General features: G+C 37.4%; 1 long non-coding RNA gene across 2 annotated transcripts; it reads right to left on the minus strand.

The window, feature by feature from the left end:
* Positions 1-1,210: 1,210 nt before the first annotated feature.
* LOC137857634 (uncharacterized) lies at positions 1,211-12,903 on the minus strand. Of its 2 annotated transcripts, none has more exons than XR_011097196.1 (5): positions 12,662-12,903; positions 12,393-12,575; positions 12,135-12,277; positions 11,757-11,884; positions 1,211-1,445 (listed from the first exon to the last, which is right to left on the minus strand). It is a non-coding gene; the product is annotated as an uncharacterized lncRNA (long non-coding RNA). The 2 variants fall into 2 exon arrangements; XR_011097195.1 differs by lacking the exon at positions 1,211-1,445 and adding an exon at positions 9,924-10,404.
* Positions 12,904-22,303: the final 9,400 nt, after the last annotated feature.

The following is a 22,303-nucleotide window of genomic DNA, read 5'->3' on the forward strand; positions in this document are numbered from 1 at the left end:
CATCAGGCTTCAGCTTGTTTTAAGCCTCATCAGTAGTGTCAAAAAGACTTAGACACCCGCTGGCTATGCCTCCTTTGCTAATATTTGAACCAAAATTGTAGTTAAATAAGATTTTGCTGTAGACAAAGAAAGCAAATATCTTTGAATACAATTCTCATTACTGTAATTAGAAATGCAAATTGAGACTCTCTAATTATGGTTACCATATGATGCGGATTTTCATTAATGATAATTTTAGGGGTGTATTTTTCGTGAATCAGTGTTAATAAACCACGACTTATTCTTGCAGAAACCATTAAGTATAAAACAATTACTTTTGGTACCATTTTTGTTCTGCACCAATGATTTACAATTAAAAATAAAATGTCCCACCTGCCCTCTCTCCCTGCCTAGTTCTAGCTATTTCTATACATAACTAGGTAAAAGAGAGTTAACTTTAACAGTTTAAGCAGTGATGCTTAAATAAAGCTATGCTTTCCAGGCTCAATGTAGTGCTTCATCTAGGGGCCTTGAAAGCACAAACTGCATTGCATATCAATGTTCACAGGCATAGTCAGGCTGGCTTGACCAATGCCAGATGAAAGAAGAGTTCCCTCAAGCCTCAGGTTTGCACTTTACTGTGCATATTTCTGCTTTGAATGTAGTTGATTAAATTGGCAGACAAAATTTACAGAGGATCTGACATACTGACAATAACTCATTTCAATGAAGAGGTTCTCCTTTCCTGATGAATTTATGTTATGGTAACTTTTATTATTGCAATGTAATCACTGCAGGCTAATAGTAGAAATAGTTTGGATGTGGTATTGAATTCTGCTTTGTTTGTCTATGCTCTTGCTTTTGTTTTGTTTTCACTGATGCCATTAGTTGTACAATCACTGAGGAGAGAAATAGTTTAAGTAGAAGATTAATATGTAAATAGGTTCTTGAGTATGGTTTAAATATAGGATCTCAGAGAGTACCTTAATAACTGTCATAGGTTGCTTTTGCTATTTTTCAGCCACATTTCTACAACTGTCTGGCTTTCTGTAAGTGGCTGGAAGGACTATCCCAAACCAGCTCCTGCATAGCCTATTTATTTCAATTAATACTTAATTTCTAGAGACAGACATCACATAGAAAAAAAATAATCCAAGATTTTCTGATGAAATATGAAAAGAAACAAACAGACTGCAGTCTAGCATGCAAATTCTTTCACAGAAAAAATACTGCACATAAGAATATTTCACTCCATCCTTAAAAGGATAACTTGCATAAGCTTCTTCAGTAAGACAATGCACATACTTGAAGATTTTGAGATTAAGAAATGATGTTTTAAGTTGAGGAAAATTCCAACCTCATTTCTCATTCCTCATTCTCTTCCTACGCATAATGGCGTACCTCAAAATACTTATGCATACCTCAAAATTCTCAGTTGGTATAAAAGGCAGAAGAGCAATTTCAGTCTGAAAAAGTAAAACGTGTAATGTAATACATTGCTAGGAATTGAATGAATACATAGTTTTATCATGAATAGCAAAGGCAGTTATTTTGAATAAGCAACAGAAAGAAAACAAATGAATCTAAATTTTTACATTTCTTTCATGTAAAACATTTCAAATTAAATTATGCTGAGAAAAGATAAAAAAAAAAAAAAGCTTGAACAGCACTGAAACAAATTGATGAAATGCTTTTATCTTTCACTTCTACCAAAGTCCCAATTGCTGACTATAGATATATGTGAGATTTCACTTTCTGATGGGATCTGAAGGACATTTTCTGATCTGTGAGTAGCATTTCAGGTTAGTTCAGTCATGCTCTGGTTAGCCTAGCTTTAGAGACACCCTTGAAGGCTATTAGAAATGTCAGTGTACCTGTATTTTTCCATTCTGTGGACTAGACATTGCTGTTCTTGAACATAGCTAACAAAATCATTTCACTTCCCAGAAATGTAAATTATTTGTATAGTAAAAATGCTAGAATGAAGTTGTTTTGCTTCTTTATATATTTAGGGGTTGATGCTTCATAAATGGAGAAAAAGGAACACCAGTTAGAAGAGAGATTGAATTTATTTTCATCCAGGCTTGCAATTCTCAATATCACATATTTTACTGTAGCAGTTCTGAAATTAGCTATCTCTAAATGAGCCCAGCTTAGAGATTAGTATTTTTGAAGGGCCACTTTGACTGTGAAATACGTGCATTCCTTTCCACTGGAGGAAATATATATTCTCAATAGTCAGCATATGTTTTCTCAGTACTTTCAAACTGAGTATTTACTACTCAGTCACTTTTCTACTGAAATGGGATTCTGAGTAATTTTGGATTATGTTTTCTTTATTGCATTTGACCAATTTATCACTGTCTCTCCTCATTGTAGTGCAAACAGATTTTAACTGTGTTCCTGCCATGTGGTCGGTGGCTATCAGTAGCAGCCTATTGAGTAGCAACCATTATTATGCTAATTTAAGAAATAGAAAAGGCTGGAAAATTTTCATTGAACTGTAGCTTTTAGCAAAACTTATTTTTAAAAAATATGTATTTTTTTTGCTACATGTCTACTGCAAGACATATCTAGTAACTAGTTTAGGAAACTAGGAAACTTTTTCTGCAGGAAAAAAAAAAAAAAAAAAAAAAAACAAAAAAAAACCTCTACTTAAAAATTACATTCTTTGGGTAGGATTTTTGATATTTATATTTAATTTCTTTCATTTATTTTATGATGTTTTAGTTTAGCAATGTCTATAGTAAATGTAATGTCCCATTATATCCTAAGATAGATTGTGTGATGATGAAGCAAAAGTATTTAAATATATATATATATTAAAGTTTCTATTCAACTTAAAAAAGAAAAGGCATACATCACATAGAATGGGTCAAGACATTTTTTTTTTTTTTTTGAAGTATCATGTTGTACAAATTATTGCAGAACAAATGCTTCCCAGAAACAGAAACTCTCAGCAATGGTTAAATCTAGTTACATTGTAATGGTGCACATAGTACATTAAATATTTTATTTTACAGGGGATAAAATCAGATATATACCGATATATAATTAATAATAGAGCATCCACCTCCTATACTACATAAAACATTATGGTTATGCATACCCAAGGAGGAAGAAAGAGGTAAAATCTGCTTGCACAGTGCAATTTTTGTTGACTTTGTCTGGTTTCACATCTTCAGCAATATGCGTTACTTTCCTTTTGCTACTCATGGCCTTGCATAAGCATACAAACTTGGACTTCATCTGACATTCCATGTTCCACACAGAGATGAGAGAGAGAGAAATTGAGAGAGGGCGAGGGTTCTTTCCAGCTCTCCATAAAAATGGCCTGACAACAAATGGCATAATAAAAGTGCCATTTTAATAGGACAGAATAAAAAGAGGAATATAGGTAGCAAATAAATGTTATGTCCCTTCAGGTCACTCAGTCCTGCATCACCAGACAGAACCCAGATGATTTCCCACAACATGCTGTGCAGACCCTGTTATGTAGGGAGGGTCTTCCCTCCTATACTGTGATGCCTTTTATTTTGTGTAACAAAGTCATGCATCTCAAAGCCTGATAGTTACCCCTGTCATAATGCTCACCATTGCACAGCACAGGCCAGCATGGGGAATTCCAGCATGGGGTTCCTGTATAGTGCTGCTCATGCTAATGCATGGGCTTCTCAAGCCCTAAATACAAGGCAGAGAAGAGAGCAGACATGGCTTGCTCAGTGTCACTGACCTCTTGAATACTATGTATTCCACAAGGCTCCAATTACAGTCAATTAAAACTCATGAAATTTTCATTTAGTAGGGCCATTTTGCAAGAAATATTTGTCAACTTTTTTCTTCCTATAATGGTATCAAAATTAAGCTCAAACATTTTTTGTAAATTTAACATCAAGTATTCATTTTTTTATTGTTATCGTTTTTTTTTGTTTTTTTTTTAAATAACCAGACATTTAGTTAAGCCAGCATTGAATAAAAACATTAGCCATGTAGGACAATTGATATATGTGCTTCTACTAGAAAATGAGAAAAAATTGGTGAGGCTAACTTTGTATTCACTTAGACTTTTTCATTTCACTGCTATCGTAGCAGTATGAGCTTTTAGTACGCTGAAATAAATAAGTGTAGTGGTACATTAGATTTGTATGAGTTTCTATGAATTTTAATGGTCCAAGCAGTATTCAGAGAGAAAACAGGAGAAAATCCTTTGGGAGAATAGCTCATTAACTTCCTTTCTTCCTTCCAGAAATTGCTTTAAGGAAGATATGCCCAGATACACCTAAGGAACCTGGGACCCTCAGTGGAATTAAATATTCTGTGCTACTTAATTGGTTTTTAAGTACAGGAGTTGTGTATTCAATTTTAATGAGTCACATTGTCAAGCTTTCTTTAGAAATAAGGGAAAGAACTCTGAAGTATGAGAATACATGCATGTGAAAATGGGAGGATGTTTAAACTCTGTGTACATTTTCTTGGGGAAACCAAACAGGATTTTTGGGGTGAGCCAGTGGAAAAGGAATGGCAAGGTAAAAGAGGGGTCTTCAGGAATTAAATTAATGTTTTTAAATTTGGAAGGATAAAAATAAAGCATGAATGCAAAGTATCTTGCTGAGATTCACATTTCAGTGGTTTTTATTTTATTCAAGAATAGAACAAGCTCTGCTAGCTTTATAAATGCAAAAAAAAAAAAAAAAAAAAAAGGGGGTGGGGGAGGTGGGCAAGGATAGGATAAGTATAAAGCACATCTAAGACTAAAACCCACTCTCAATAGTGGAAATTCAGAAACTTTTAAAGGAAATAATAAGTAATTCCACAGAGTTAGATGGAGAATGGACTGATGTCTGGGTTTATTAAAGCAGAAATCCATGGAAACAGTGTAAGGCACACAAGACAGTGGGATAAATCAGTTTATATTGAAAACAGAGCTGAATAGAAAGTTACTTCTGGGAACTATCGTACTATTTTCACTGACATTGGCAGAAGAATTGGGATCTTATCAGTTAGAAATGACAGATAATCAAATTATTCCGAATGTGCTGACACTGACTGCAGAGATTTGTAGTAAAAAAAAAAAAGGGGGGGGGGAGGGGGTGTGGGAGGGCAGGGAACTTGCGAGGAAAGAAAATTAATTTTAAAATTACAGACGAACAAAACATCAAAGAATGCATTTATCTTTAAGCAAAGAAATAGCTCATATCTGAGCTTAAATCTTTAATTAAGTAGTTTGTTGAATAGCACTAATGAGACAGAAGTAGGAAGAAATTAACAAAGTTGTGCACATGGGAAGAGGGAAAAAATCTGAACCAGCTCCAGAAAGTTTCTAAGCAAACTGATTGTGATCATTCTGTGGACAAAGAGAATCTTTACTGTCTCACCGCTGATGTTGTTATCACTACCAGAACAGTTTGAAGTTTCCACTCTTACCTTTTGTTGTGTCTATTCATATTCTGTGCATTTCGTATGCAAAACATATTTTGGATTCTAAATTTCCTTATTCTGCAATGCATGTTTTTGGTACACATTATCTACATACTTATCAAGTTTATCAATATAACCTGTTTTAAAACAAGAGCCTGAAAACACAATCAGATGATGAACTAATCTCTAAAACATATACATGACATTTGATTTTATGTTGCAATTAACAGCCTGGACTGACATTGCAATTTTTTTATTTTTTTTGTTATCCTTTACAGATGAAAATTATTAAACATTGTGTATTTTGGTTCTGAGATTTCTGATGATGGGGATTTTAAATCCAGCATTTTTTAGGCGTGGCAGATTTACTAGAGATATTTACCATGAACATTTCAGAAAATCTCATAATCCCTCTGCAAATACAGCACACCATATTATGAAAGAGTTTACTAATAAAAAAAGCAGGAGACCTCTGCAATATGGTGGTGTGTTGGTCACTGACAACAGCATTTAGAAGGAAAATCTGATCTATATTTCTATTATAATCTCTAAACATACCGAGATACTCTAAAATTATTAAGATGAAGGAGAGACCACACTGTGGTCTACAGCTTCCTTACAAGGGGAGCGGAGAGGGAGGTGCTGATCTGGTGAAAGGGGAGGTTCAGACTGGGTATCAGGAAAAACCTCTTCACACAGACGGTGTTTGGGTGCTGGAACAGGCTCTCCAGGGAAGTGGCCATTGCATGGAGCTATGTTCAAGAAGCATTTGGACAACGCTCTCAGACATGTGGTCTGATTTTTTGTGTGGTCCTTTGGGGACCCAGGAGGTAGACTCAATGATCCTTCTGAGTCTCTTACAACTTGGACATTCTAGGATTCTATGATACCCCCTGAAAGGCACCAGGTAGATATATTTCAAAGCATATTCAACACATTACTCCATTCTGCTAATTGTCTCCAGCAATTTATGTTGTCTTAAGAATGACAAATTATGTATTTTTTTTATTTTATTTTTATTTTTTTTTCACTGGCTGTATTACAGTCTTTTTATGTGAAATTTCATTTTCCTTCTATCTTCTTCTTAACATTGCAGTCACCTTTATATTAAATAATTTACAATTTGTTACAATTTATTTTCAGAATTGGGCATATCAGTTAAAGAGTGAGGTCAATTAATCACTGGCACAGTTATGTTCTTCATTACTTGGTGACTTTAATTAAAACTAGATTTCCTCCTAGAAGTAATGAGGTAAAATTTCAACACATTTAAAGCGCTTAGACTCCTAATTTCCACTTTTGAAACTCTTGTGCACTCTAGTGGGGGAATATCAAATGCTTTGACAGCACCACAGACTCGGCCTGCTTGACTGGTCCCACTCTGAAAAATGACAGGCTGCTTCACATGACTGCTGCTACTGTCAGCTTAGTAGTGAAGCAGAGTATAACATCCAGATAAAAGCTGTGTGTTTGACTTCTGGATGGTGCTTTTTGATTTCACATCTTATAGTGTGAAATTAGATTCATAGAATCATAGACTTTTTTTGGGTTGAAAGGGACCTTCTAGTTTCAAGCCCCCTGCTGTGAGCAGGGACACCTCCCTTTGTGAGGATGTACAAAGCCCAATCCAACCTTCCCTTGAACGCTTCAGGGAAGTATTAGACTTGGAATTAAGAATGTTAAGACATTATCTCTGAAGACACTTAAACAGTGTCTTAAGAAATGTGAACAAGCTCATTTAGCTAAATCAGGGATTTGATATCTACTAGCCAAGTCTTTCTGTCCAGCTGGTACCAGCACAGCAATTTCCAGAATGCTTCAGTGATTGCTACATGACAGATATGACTATATTTCTTCAATCTTTAGGTCTAGACAGCATAATTAATCTCTAATAAAACTGTGTTTTAACTAAGGTGTTATAGTCATATAGTTCCAAAAGTTTCTGCAGTCACAGAATAGTTGAGGTTGGAAAGGACTGTGGAGATTATGCAGCTGAATTCCCCTGCTAAAGCGAGGTCAGCTAGAACAGGTTGACCAAGACAGGTTTTACTTATCTTGAAGAATGGAAGCTCCACCAGCTCTCTGGGCAACCTGTGCCAGATTGACCACCCTCAGTATTGTTGTTGTTGTTTAAGTGGAATTTCCTGTATTTCGGTCAGTGCCAACTGCCTTTTGTCCTTTCTCTCTATACCACCGAGCAGAACCTGACTGCATCATTTTTACTGAGCCCTATCAGATATTTATATGCATTGATGAGCACCCCCACCACCCAAGATGTCTCTCTCAAATCTAAAAGATCCCAGTTCTCTGTCTTTCCTTATATAATAGTTGCTTCGTTCCCTGTCATCTTAGCAGCCCTACACATATGTGCCTTTTTTTTTTTTTTGTGTGATATCTCTACCTTGAAATAGTTATTTTTACCAAAACCTTTGAAGAGAAAGGTGTTCTCAGTCAGTAAATCATTCATGTGGCCAGAAATGATTCAAGACCTTGGTTTCACCCAAGTTGCATCTCTATTATTTTTGGACTATTTTCAAAGGATTGACCTTTAAGTAAAAGTGTCTATGAATTATTTATTTACATACTTTCAGAGAAAGTTGAGATAGAATATTAGCATGTTGCAAATAATGAAGAAATGCATTTAAGTATAGAGTTAATGTAATTTCTTTTGCAGAACTTGTCAAATATACTAGAACTTTGTGAGGTATAACGTCTGAGATTTAATTATACCAAAAATAGCTCCTAGTTTGAAAGGAAAGAAAAAATAAAGTCTTGAAGCACAGATGTCTTCTTTCTTGTATTTATACACATGCTAAATAATAGTCCTCACCTATGCTTAGGAAATGCATGACATCAGAAGACACTTCTGATTCAAGTATGTGCAGATACTTGGAACACAGTTAAATAACTGTAAAATATAGATTATAAAAAATAACATAAAAAAATCTTGAGGAATTTAGAAGTTCAGGAAAGATAAGAAATTTGGGTCAGTAAGATAAGCTATTTTCTACAGAGGCATGTCTTTGTGCCTTTTAACTGCCTAACTCCCTTCACTTAGAATGTAAATTTTAGTGAAACCTTTTATGTACAAAGAACTCTATTCAGATTTGTGGTTATTGCTTAATCCTTTTCTGCATACCTTTTGTTTTGATTCCTACCCTGAAACAGGGGCTGGATATTTCCAGGAAAGAGGCATTAGATATCATATACTAATATGATAGTTAGGACAACAGTCTTTTCCAAATTTAGAGGTGGAACTGTTAATCATTATCTAAGCTAACCAGAATAGTGCTTCAAACCCTATATGTGAAAATGGCTGAAGTATTTCCTCTTGCAAATAAGACTTGGACTATTTCACATGTTTGTGCCCTTCAAAAGTAATGGAGTAATTTTATCTAACTTTTCAAAAGTTTGACTATTTCTCAATACTCAATTTCCACGAGCAATATTCCACATTTATGTCTTCCTGAAGATCTGTGATTGTTAGCTGGTCTTTTCATCATGTCTTAATCAATGCATCTCATCAGCTTGAGAAAAATAGAAGAAGGATCTCTTAGGACAAATTAACAAAGCATCTCAAAAATGTATCCCATTGATTTCATAATTTCAGACAACATAAATTTCCCTGAGAAATTTCAGCTCATAATATTGCACTACAGCACAAAAGATATCTTTTCCAACTATCTAACTATTATTAAAACAACACAGAAATCATTTGTGTTCTGGAAACTGACTCTTCTGCAATCAGTGATATGAGTGATGGGCTGTATGAATGAGCTATAACTGCACAGAGTCATCAGGCAATCACTGATTGCAACTGGAAGATGGAGAAGCAATCCAATTAACTCCAAATATGTTAAACATGAAAGTCAGTATTAACAGCTTATCCTGCCAATGGAGAGAGTGTAGAAGCATTCTTAGGAACACCTTAAGCTGCTGCCAATGTCAGAACTTACAAATACAGTTATCATTATAAAAATAAATTATAAAAAAAAAATCACAGAAAGAATCAATGTGAATCCTGACTGTCTGCTAGGCTTCTAGCACTACCTGGCACTAACAGCACCTGCTTCAAACCAGAAAGTTGTTAAATCTATTAAACTGAAGGAATATGATCTAGGACCACAAAAGTGACGCATGTGCCTCTGTCCTGACAGGCCCACTATACATGCTGGTATAAAACTATAAAATTTCAGTCAGAGTACACATCAGGAGAAGAGTATAACCTCATTGCTCATTCTATCCCAAATTCATATTGCAAAGACCACAGCAGGAACAAATGTAATTCATGCCTCACTACATTCTCTCACAAAGAGATGGCATTGTTGTTTTTTATTTTTGCCAAAAATTACTCTTGAAGCTGGGGAAGATTCTCAGCAGGTGTTGAACAGTGGTGCAGAGAAGTGATGTAGCATAGGAAAAGAATTGCTTTGGTGCTGCTCATCTTGAACATTCAGAAGTCATGACTAAGGTGTCATAAAGATCATTAAAAGGCATAAAATCATCAGACAAAAACAAGCAAACAGTTTGTAGAAGTGGATGGAATTTTAATTACCTCACTAACTGTGAGGTAATGAATCTCTCAGGCAGTGAATCTCTCAGCCTCACTGAGGTCACATGTTCTAGCTTATCTTGGCAGCTGCAGAAGCTAGAATTTATTATTTGTTTGTTTTTAATGAAAGCTGGTATGCCCTATAGACAGTGAATAATACACAAATACTACAAGTGTTTGAAATGAATTGTAGCACTTTTTTTTGTACTATGGCATCTCCTTTGTTCAGTATTGAAGAAAATGACTGCTTTTCTGTTTCTTTCCTCACAGTTCATATTGCTAAAAGATATCAATACATCCTTTAAAAAGGAGGTACAATTGCTTTTACATGAGCTTTCTGGATAACTGTGGTCATCTTCTGCCTGTCTCTGCCCTTCATGGGCACACTACTTCAGGCATCCATCTCCCGGAAGTGACAGAAACAGCACTTCTTTTGGTCTCTGAATAGTGCTTTGCTGTATTTCAAGAAGTACAACAGAGCTGGATGAAATATGTCACTAGAAGTGCTTCTCCTTATGTTAGCTTAAAATATATAACACCAAAATATTTTTTTATTTTTTTTTTTTAACTTCACTACACTGATTTTTAATTTCAAGTATTCCTATGTTGAATATAAAATTCAGGTATGTACCAAATCATTGTGTTTCTGTGGTATATAATACTTTATATACCACTTTATACAGTGGCATCTGTAGTGGTATTTATGAATCATACAATAGACAGACCCTTCAATTTTCAGCATGTTGTAATACCTCTGCTAGGCCAAAGCTAGTTTCTAGAAAATCAATTTCTAGATTTCTCTACTGCACAGTAGGGCAATAATGGAAAATTAAAATAAGTTTTTCCAACACTTTGTAAGTATGATTTTTACGATAGGAGGAACTTTATACAAGAAATAACTGAAAATATTCAAATCCTTTTAGTAAAAGGATTTGAATACTAACACATTACTAAAAGATTTTTTTTTAATGTATTAATGCTTATGTAAGTGGCTTTCTACCTCTTTACTCAGTAGTCTAAAAATTAGTTCTACAAGTAATTTAAAATATATATATATTTTTTGGATGTATAGATAATACCTCTCTGATGAGGCTGTGATTAAGAAGCTACTAACTGGCTTTGAAAGTTGGTGATGCATAACACTGATCAGCTCTCTTTTGTCAGTTCCTCTTTACTTATTGTTCCTGGCAAGTACTTTGGTTACTCATTCCAGATTTTAACACTGGAATTCCTGTTCCTTGGCAGAAATGTCATCATATGGACCACATCCAGGCAGTCCTAGCTTTGAAAGGGACTGCCATTTTTTTTTCTTTCCTTCACTAGAAGTTCTGCAATATTAAAATGACATCTGTGACCTCATCTGTGATCCTCATGCCTGTTGACCATACATTTCATAATACAAATATTTAAAACATTAATTCCCTCCTATTTATAGTTGTATGTAGCACAAATGAACCCCTGATATGAATAAAATCTCCTTATAGATTCCTATTAGAGTCAAAACACTTTTTGAGGATAAACTTGGAGTTCTCCCACTATTTGTCTAATGCTTACATTTTCCATTTTATTAGCACAGTTTATAACGGGAAACACATTGTGTTCATATGAAAGTACATATGTGCAAGTTCACACAGAGAATGAGCAGCTCTGCTGTAACCTATAATGCAAATATTTACCAAGATCTGACCATTTAGCTGGTGCATTGCCAAAGCTGTTAGGCAATTGTGTAACTTAAAAGCATGCCTGTACTTAAAAACATTATAAATATTTCTTTAAATATTGATTCAGTTCTGAAATATTGTATTACCTTTCCAAGGCCCCAGCTTCTGCTAGTTTGGTGTTGTGGCAGTGTGTCACTCTGGTCTATATTTTCTTCTTCACCTCTTCTGAACTCCAGGCTTTCTTTTATATCTTTCTGAACACTTCTGATTTTACCTAAGTGGGTGTCATTGGAAATCTATTTTCATTACTAGCACACAGAATTCTCTCCACAACATGGAGCATTGTAGCTCTAAGTGTTGTATACTAATATTTTATGTGTTAAATCCTTAAGGATTTTTTTTTCCCCTGTAATGTACCTTCATAGGATAAAACCTATGGGCAAAGACTGTCAACTCATTACTAGTTTACAGATGACCTGCGCCTCAATTCTGATGTCATCTTTCTTGCACAGAAAGATGCTTACCCCTGATAGCTGAGACTCTGGTTTATAGAGCTTGGGAGGAAGTTCAATTCTCTTCAGGTTGCTGGACCTGTTCAGGAAGCAGTCCCCAGCTGAGACCCAGACCTGAAGGGAAGATGACAGACTTTCTTCATACTGCTTTTGACCTGCATATTGTGAAAACAGCATTTCTTTGATGAACAACAGCACATTCTCATGATTTCCACTTAGTCAAAGTAGCAATCTTTCCACCAGTATCCATCCCAACCTGTTTCTACTTACCACAAGGCAAAATCTGCATTCACATTAAGGCACCTTTTTCACACAGCCCATTTTTCAATCTTCCAAATACTTAAGAACCTTCTACTTAAGAACCTTCTTCAATGTCAGGCTGACCTGTGTGCACTTGGGCTTCTGAGGCCTTTTTTTTTTCCTCCAGTGCTTGGAAGGGAGCTTAGAATCCACCTAAGTAATTTCACAGAAAACAGACAAGGTGAAGAAAGTACTCAAACTCCTCAACAGTAACAACCACAGAACCCAGGAACACTTACCTGCTGTCTTCTGAACTCGAGTCAATTCCAAAGTGCTTCGCAGTGAAATAGTGCCACCAGGGTTTTTCCAAAGAAGGCACCACCAATGTAACTAGCTCATAGAGTCTCTAAAACTATTTCACAGCGAGGGCAGAAAACATGAAGGAAAAGCAGCCTAGTAGGGAACACTGAGCCCAATTCACCACAAGAGAAAAACACCCTAGGCTACCCAAGCCTCAGTCTCAGGCTTCCTATATAGCAAAGGTCAAATGACCCACACCTGGCAGGTTTCACTTAACAAGGGTGGAGCCAAGAGACCTTGTGGAATAAGCTCGTCTACCTGGCTTCAAAGTTTTAAGGTCTATTGCTCCTTATCACTAGTAGAAATAACCTGACAAGGGGCTTAGTGGTTACAGTTGACCTAATGAATTTAACTACAAAAGGTGCACAAGGGTCATATTTCTGTTAGCCATTCTGTGAGCAAAATTAGTACAGAGCCTGTTAAAAATATAAATACAAATAAATAAAAGAAATGAATATAAAAAAAAAATGACCTTAAAGGCAAACTTGCCATCATAGATTTTCATCTGTCTAGTCATGACAGATAAAGAATTTAGCAATCAGAATTCCTTTTCTTGATATTAATGTTATTTACATTTTCTTCTCTGAGATCCCTTCTTTATGCAGGACTTTTCTAAATCTAGCCCCATGACCTCTGACTACACTATTTATAGAATCATAGAATACCCTGAGCTGGAAGGGACCCATAAGGATCATCAAGTCCAACTCCTGGCACCGCACAGGTCTACCCAAAAGTTTAGACCACGTGACTAAGTGCACAGTCCAATCGCTTCTTAAATTCAGACAGGCTTGGTGCAGTGACTAGTTCCCTGGGGAGCCTGTTCCAGTGTGCGACCACCCTCCTCTCGGTGAAGAACCTCTTGCTGACGTCCAGCCTAAACCTTCCCTGCCTCAGCTTAACACCGTTCTCATGGGTCCTATCACTGGTGATTATGGAGAATAGGTCAGCACCTGCCTCTGCACTCCCCCACACGAGGAAGTTGTACGCTGCAATGAGGTCCCCCCTCAGCCTCCCCTTCCCCAGGCTGAAGAGGCCCAGTGACCTCAGCCGCTCCTCATACGGCTTCCCCTCTAGGCCCTTCACCATCTTTGTCGCCCTCCTCTTGACACTCTCCAGCAGTTTAATGTCCTTCTTGTACTGTGGTGCCCAGAACTTCATGCAGTACTCAAAGTGAGTCCGCATCAGCGCAGAGTAGAGCGGGACAATCACTTCCCTTGATTGACCAGCAATGCCGTGCTTGATGCACCCCAGGATATGGTTGGCCCTCCTGGCTGCCAGGGCACACTGCTGGCTCATGTTCAACTTGCTGTCAACCACCACCCCCGGATTCCTGTCTGCGGGGCTGTTCTCCAGCATCTCGTCACCCAGTCGGTACGTATAGCCAGGGTTGCCCCATTCCAGGTGCAGGACCCGGCACTTGCTCTTGTTAATCTTCATGCGGTTGGTGATCGCCCAGCTCCAATCTGCCCAGATCTCTCTGCAAGACCTTTCCACCCTCATCTGAGTCTACAACTCCTCCAAGTTTGGTGCATCAGCAAATTTGCTCAAAACACCTTCTAGTCCTACATCTAAATCGTTTATTAAAACATTGAAGAGGACCGGCCCTAAAATGGAGCCTTGAGGGACCCCACTAGTAACCATGCGCCAGCCTGATGTGGCCCCATTTACCACAAACCCTTGAGCCCTGCCTGTCAGCCAATTGCTCACCCACCGTATGATGTGTTTGTTACGTTGTATGCTGGACATTTTGTCCAGTAGGATCCCACGGGAAACCGTGTCAAAAGCTTTGTTCAAGTCCAAAAAAGATCACGTCAGCTGGTTTCCCTTGATCAACTAGATGGGTGATCTTATCATAAAAGGAATTCAGATTTGTTAGGCAGGACCTACCCCTCATGAACCCATGTTGGCTGGGACCAATGACTGCAGTGTCCCCCAGGTGCGCTTCAAGAACTTCAAGGATCATCTTCTCCAGAATTTTACCAGGCGCTGATGTGAGACTGACAGGCTTGTAGTTGCCACGGTCTATTTTCTTGCCCTTCTTGAAAATTGGTACGACATTTACCAGCTTCCAGTCCACTGGGACCTCTCCAGATTCACAAGATCATTGAAAAATAATTGAGAGAGGTCCCGCGATGGCGTCAGCCAGCTCCTTAAGCACCCTGAGATGAATCCCACCCGGTCCCACGGACTTGTATAGATCCAGGTGGAGCAGCAAATCCCGCACATGTTCAGGGTCGGTTGGGAGTTGATCATTCCCACCATCGTGGTCCTCCAGCTCAGGGCACCCGGGGTGTATTTACTTCGGCTGCGTAGAAGCTATCATGCATAAATGCCAAGCTCCGGATCCTCACTCACTATTCAGGTCAAGGACTGGGCTGCAAGTTTTGGCTTTAATTTGGTTATGTGCCTACATTGCTGTTTCCTGGCAGGTCATGGGAAGAAGGTTGGCTGGCTTGTGGCAGCTTACGTGCACGTGGCTTTTAGGCTGCAGCCAAAGTGTTCCTCTAGATCTGAAAGTTTGAAGATGGTTGGAAAAGCCATCTGAGTGGTTAGAAAGCTGCCTGGCAGAGAAGGACCTGGGAGTACTGGTGGCTAGTCGACTGAATATGAGCCAGCAGTGTGCTCAGGTGGCCAAGAAGGCCAACAGCATCCTGGCTCGTACAAGAAACGGCGTGGCCAGCAGGACTAAGGAAGCCATTGTGCCCCTGTACTTGGCTCTGGTGAGGCCACACCCCAAGTACTATGTTCAGTTCTGGGCCCCTCGCTACAAGAAGGATATTGAGGGGCTCCAGTGAGTCCAGGGAAGGGCAACAAAGCTGGTGAGGGATCTGGAGAACAAGTCTTACGAGGAGTGGCTGAGGGAGCTGGGATTGCTCGGGCTGGAGAAGAGGAGGCTCAGGGGTGACCTTATCGCACTCTACAGATACCTTAAAGGAGGCTGTAGCGAGGTGGGGGTTGGTCTGTTCTCACATGTGCCTGGTGATAGGATGAGGGGGAATGGGCTAAAGTTGCACCCGGGGAGGTGTAGGCTGGATGTTAGGAACAACTTCTTCACCAAAAGGGTCGTTAGGCATTGGAACGGGCTGCGCAGGGGAGTGGTCGAGTCACCATCCCTGGAGGTCTTTAAAAGATGTTTAGGTGTGGAGCTTAGGGATACGGCTTAGTGGAAGACTTGTTAGTGTTACGTCAGAGGTTGGACTACGTGATCTTGGAGGTCTCTTCCAACCTAGGTGATTCTGTGTTGCGGTCTCCAAGCTGGGATACAATCACCTGTTAGTTCGGCATAACTGAATTTTGTGTTCCTTGCACTAGCTGTTCCTTCACCTCCTCTTCAGAGACAAGGACGTGCATCTCTTTCACGCTCCTTCATTAGTAAACAAACCAGGATAGATTAAAGCCCCTTTCTTCGCGTCAGCAAGATAACTGTCTTTGGTTTCAGTGAAAGTTCAGGCCTTAGCACCTGAGGTTTCTTCTGGATGGTGTTTCTTCTGTATAGGGTAATTTCATTTCCCTGTTGAAGACTTAACAAGGACGTAGTAACAAAAGCAAAGGCGTAAAACAGTCCAGGAGGCATAGGCTGCTTTTGAGCCTGCAGCAGACTATAGGTATGATATTATCATTTCAGACAAATACATTCTACATAACATGAATGGTTTCAGCATGCTTGCAGTCTGCCAAAAGCCAGAAAATGGGATCTTCATTTTATGACCAGATAAAAAAGAAAAACAACGACAAAAATTAAGAGAAGGAACTTTTCCTTCACCTAAATTTTATTATTTTGCAACTCCTTCAGGTGTCCACAAGGAATTATCAACACCCTCCTCTCCTCTCCCTTCCCCAGCCCCCCCCCACCAAAAAAAAAAAAAAAAATAGAGGGACATTGTGGCATAGAGGTATAATTTCAGTTCACACCAGAAGATATTATTCTCACTGAAGTACAGCTAAGCCCCACAAAGCATCAAAACAAAACAAAAAAAGCCAAAAAGAGATGTATTTACGAGTTAGTTTTACGTGCCGGCATTATTTCCTTGTCTTGTCTCGCATTCAGGGCAAGATCTATCTGGGGGGAGAACGTGTAATGCCGTGCAAGGTTGTTTGGTGGTATGAGCGACAACATGACTTTAAAATTTTGAGCTGTTTGTATAGAAGCAAAGTACAGAAGAGTACACTATCCCCGAGGGCAACGTAGAAACTACCTGTTACTTCTCAGGTTTAAAAGTTAAAAGGTGTAAGCAACTGTTTGAGTACCATACTGACGTATACATGAACATTTTCCTCTCCAATGTCCAAGTTGGAGTGCAACATTTTTCATCATGCTCTCAGATCAGGATTCTGATTCTAACAATGGTTCCTAGTGCAAATTTCCAGAGAAGGGGGAAGCAAACCAGTCCTGACTGCTTTGAATGAGATGGAGAGAGCAAACAAACATAGACAAAGAAGATAAACCTGTAGGAATGTTTTCAGATAATTGCCACTGTGCAAAACCTTTAGAGTAGTTGAATCCTTCAAAGTTCATTACTGAAAACTCCGGCAGCATCACTGAATTTGAAGGAGTAAGATAGACTTGCACCATCGCAGAGCCTCGGCCACAGTTTAAATGGGCACTGCCTCTAACTTCACAAGAACGAAAGAGAAGAGGTCATCTTTCTACCTTGTCAGCTACTGGCAGACCTAGAGAAAGAAAAAATAAGAGTTGTTAACATTAGGATTTAATGCTTTTTTTAGGACATCTCACCAAACATGTAATATTGAGTAGTAACCGGACAACAAATGAAAGGGAAGAAGAAGGAGTAGAAGGTACTTGCATGGCCTTAATTTCCGTGGCAGTTGACAACAACCACAATCCGCAATGATTTCTAAGTGCCTTACACCATTGACCCTTGAGGCACAAAAACGGGATTCCCACATTAGGTAAGGGGAGTACAATCCCTCTCAAAACATGAGAGTCTGGGGACCGCAACTGAGTACTGAAAATCTTAAGGCTAGGATGTTCACGTACCAGAAAGGAAACTCACATTTTAGCACTAAACAACTACCTTTCGAGGCAGGCTGGGAACCAGTTCTTTTTAACCCAGGGTCCATTTCAGCATCTTCAAAGCTAAAGAAATGGTTGACTGCTCTGTTGAATTGTGCTCCAGGCAGAAAGACTCACGTTCCTATTAACAGAAAGAGCTTAATACCTTGCTTCTATCCTAAAGATGAGTTTTGGATTCAAACGTACCCCGTCCAAGATGAACAACTAGCTTAACTTTGTGGGGTTTATATTCTGCATAAGAGATTTGTAACGTTAAGCTTCACAGCTTCTCCCCTGGATGCAGGAAGGAGGCTACAGATGTAGAAAAGGGCAAGACAACTTCCAAAACTAAATTGCATTGCCACAAAACTAATGTAACGTATCCCGGCAAGCACAGAAACTCCTTTGCAAACCACCACAGATTAGACATTAGGGCTAAAGAGTGCGGAAAGGATAGTTTAACAACTGTATGGATACTCCCAACTTTATGAACCAGTCAAATGGAGATGAGAGCTTGAGATGCCAACTGTGGCTTGGATATGCTGTGCACCATAGAACTTCCTCCGCAGAAGACATCTTGTTTGGAAGCACCTCAACTCTGCGCCTCAATTCTGTCCTAGTCTATATGAGAAAAGGAAAATGGACTATGTACATTAAACTAGGTGTTCAAGAACTATTCAGGACCTATTAAGATGTTCAGTAGCAAATACGCTTATTTAGCACATTTTTCTAAATGTACTTGTTAACTCAGCCATCAATGTATCCTTAAATTAGTCAGACATGGGCCTTCAAGCCTTCAAGCTTGTACAAACTCATACAAATTGCCATGTTAGAAATATTAAAGCCCTTTCTCACCATTATAGTCCTGATTTAGGAGAAAGAAACTATAAACTTATCTCTAATGAAAAGATAATGCAAATACTAATGATAGAATAACTAAAGTAATAATAGCAGAAGAAAGAATTTATCATGAGTCTAAGAATTTATAACTGTCACAACAAAGAGGGCATGGGTCTCCAGTCAGCTTTTAGACAGATTTTGTTTGAAATAGTTTTTCTTTTATTTTTACTCTGATGAATTTATTATTATTATTATTATTATTATTATTATTATTATTATTATTATTATTATTATTATTATTATTATTATTATTATTATTATTATTATTTCTTTTATTTTTACTCTGATTTATTTTTTAATTTGTTGATACAATGTGAACAAAATGTGAATTCCATGGGAAATCTTGACTTTTTACTACTTGGTTAATTAAGATCAAAATTTCAGGAAGAAATAAGTTTTGAATCTCCATCATTTCTTGAGGTAATAAAACTTTCATTGCTGGAATTTTAACCCCTTGCTGTATGTTGAACAGCTGTGTAAGCTCTGAGGAATTAAGCTAGGTTTTCTTAGCAGATTATTATTACTGAGTGTTGGTTTTGAAAAGATCTAATGACTATGATGTGGCTAGGCCCAGAGGTTCTCATTTTATAGAAACAATTCATGTGTAAATTCTGTTGGAAACTGAATACTTTCTCTCTCATTCACAATGGTCTCACTGCTCTCACCAGTGGAGAAGCTGGTAGCTTCCCTGACTGTCTGTCTTTCTTGTACCTCATAAAGGGTCCAGCTAAATGAAAAAGAATTGTTAAATTAAAAATTATCACTTGGAAGGGGTATGCCAAACTTTCAGGCTTCTGAGGAAGCTTCACTTGGTAAGGAGCATTAGCCCCCTCTTGTGGAAAAGTGCCTTTGTTTCTCCAAGCATTTAACAGGGAATGTTAGCGAGAGCACACACGTTATGTCAAACAACATGCACATCAGCAGAATATCTACATAAAAAGATCATAAAAAGATCTAAAAAATCTTTTAGGCATATAATACAAGACTTATTATGTTAAGACTTATGTTATTAATCATTATATATATCCAACTAAAACTAGCTTACTACTTACTTATGTAGATGAATAGCAATGCATTTCAGTCTTGTTCTTTTCAATTCTTTTATTTAAAAGATTGTAGTGTGCTGCTGATCATCCGGAGATGGTCGAACCACCAGTGATAATTATATCATTTAAGTTATTTTGGAAAGGGAATAGGGATAATGTTTAATTAAAATGATAAAGATACAAATTTTATTGCCTAATCTGGTTAAGTGGAACTAAAGTTGAAGTCTAACACATTTTTTGTCAATAAAATTGAAGAAAAAATCTTTTAGTGAAAAAGAATGTGTATATAACATTAAAATACACAGTGTAACTCTATTTACTGAAAAGGTATTTGATATAAGATTGAGAGGAGTTAAACTGAACATAAACTGCAGTTTTGCTGGCCCAAATCAGCAAAGCAGAAAAATCCTACTGCTGGCTCACTCCAACAAGAGCATAACACTGTAACAAAGCATAAGGAACTTTTTAAAGCTCACTCTTGTTTGGGTTAGTATTTGGAAATGCAGATTGTGACGCTCTGTCTGAAAGTCATCTGGTACAAAGAGATAGTAAGTATTCTGTGCACTGAAAACCAGCGTTCCGGATACTATAGTTTGTACTTTATAATTAGACTAAGTACCGGATACTATAGTTTGTACTTTATAATTAGACTAAGTACCACACTAACAATTTACTCTGGGAGGAGCCCGATCATACTAAATAGGCCTATGCATTGCCATGTTTCTCTGAGATATGGTCTTGCAAAGCTCAATTAAACTGTATTGTGTGTTTCATAAAAAAGCAGAACATAACATTCAATAGAACTACAGCAGAGGTTCTATGTTAAATATATTGACCTAAATAATTCCTACCCTAAATGTTTTCTCTTTTGTTTATTTAGAGATATCAGTCAACTCCCTACTCAATAATTTGTAAGCTAAACTTAGTCTCTTTTTGGTCATGAGAAAGTCATCGTTTTGGTAATCACAACCAAGGTCCCTTCTACATGTTTCTTTCAGATTTAATAAATCTGTTCTCAGTATCAGCAACAAGAATTACATGCTGTATGCTAAACTTGGTTTCAGTGAAGCCTTATACAATGATTTTCTTTTGTAAGTAATAACACTGATATGATTGGCAAATTATATTTGCCTTTGTAATGCTGGTTATATAATGACAGCTCATGATCATTCTAAGATCATCTGGAACAGTCAGATTACTGAGATTCAAGGTTCTATAGTGTATTTTTAAAAAATAAATATATATATATATGGTAAAATACGAATACTTTGATATATCTACAGACAGGGATATGCCTTCCACTTGTAAATGTAGATTCTAATTATATATTAACAATGACCTCCACATGGAGGTCCACATGGACCACAGTATAGGATTTTCAAAGCATGACAAGCTTTTTTTCCGTGTTAACTTAAGGCAATACTAGAAAAAAATACTTAGGCAAAAACTTAGCATCGCTAACAGAGATAAATAGTGGAATAGTGTTAAAATTATGTCTTTAAATGTGCATAGGCCTGGGTTCTTTATTTGCTTTAGAAAGACTAAGAAAGCTTTTTTTGTTGTTGTTGTTGTTTTCTTTTTCCTTTTCTTTTATTCAGATTTTTTACATGTTTTCTACACTTTTAAGGTGTATTTCCATAGCTGCAGCCTGGAAAGAGAAAAATACATCCAGAAGAACTTGAGAAGAACATAACCAGGCATTGCATATATCATTCCATATTGCAGAAAGTCTCCCATAAAGTCCCTCTAGTGGGCAAAGTGTAAAACTGCTAAACCATTGCCAGATTTATTGTAAAAAATTATACAAAAAAAAAAAAGGAAAAACAAAAACAAAAACAAAATCACAAAAGCCCTAAACCCACAGGACCCTGTAAGTGAAGCTGAGAAAGTATTTGAACTATTTTTATGCATTTAAATAATTTAAAATGTTACTTTCAAGCATTACTCTTTATTAAAATTTAGGACATTCAGAATTATTTTTCATAAGCAAATATTTTAGGCCTGAGAGATAATTGTGATAGTATAAAAATACTTAATTTGAGAGAAAATGGAAATATTCTGTTTGGGAATACTTCTGTTTAGTAATAATGCTATTCTGTTTATTCTGCTTCTATCCACATAGGAAGTAAATTTCACTGAAAAAAAAATAATCTTAAATAATATATACAAACTAGTTTTTAAAATTCCCTAAATCATCAAGGAGAGTACCAGTGTGTTTGAGTGACAGCATTACCAATATGTACTTTGAGAGTTATGACTCCAACCATGAAAGACAACTGCTTTTGTCCATCTAGTAATTTGTTGGATGGCAGCTCAGCTGCTCTATCTTGAAGTAAAATAATGGTACAGAACCTAAATGATGTTGCTGGGCACAGCAGTGCATCCATGTAAGACTGATTGTGAGGTACATGACATAGTGTACCAAAGCAAAGTCGACAACTGTGTGAAGGTAGGAAAGAACTATGAGAACAGGGCTACCAAAAACATCTCTTGATCCATAGTGCAATGCTTTCAAAGGTTATGTCTTTATGTTTTATAGCTCCTGATAGGCACATTACTGATTTCCGCCGTTAGTCTATAATTAGACTTTCTGCTTTGGTCTCTACTAATCTTCCCAACAT

Source organism: Anas acuta, chromosome 5 (genome assembly GCF_963932015.1).
Source record: "Anas acuta chromosome 5, bAnaAcu1.1, whole genome shotgun sequence".
Taxonomy (NCBI): domain Eukaryota; kingdom Metazoa; phylum Chordata; class Aves; order Anseriformes; family Anatidae; genus Anas; species Anas acuta.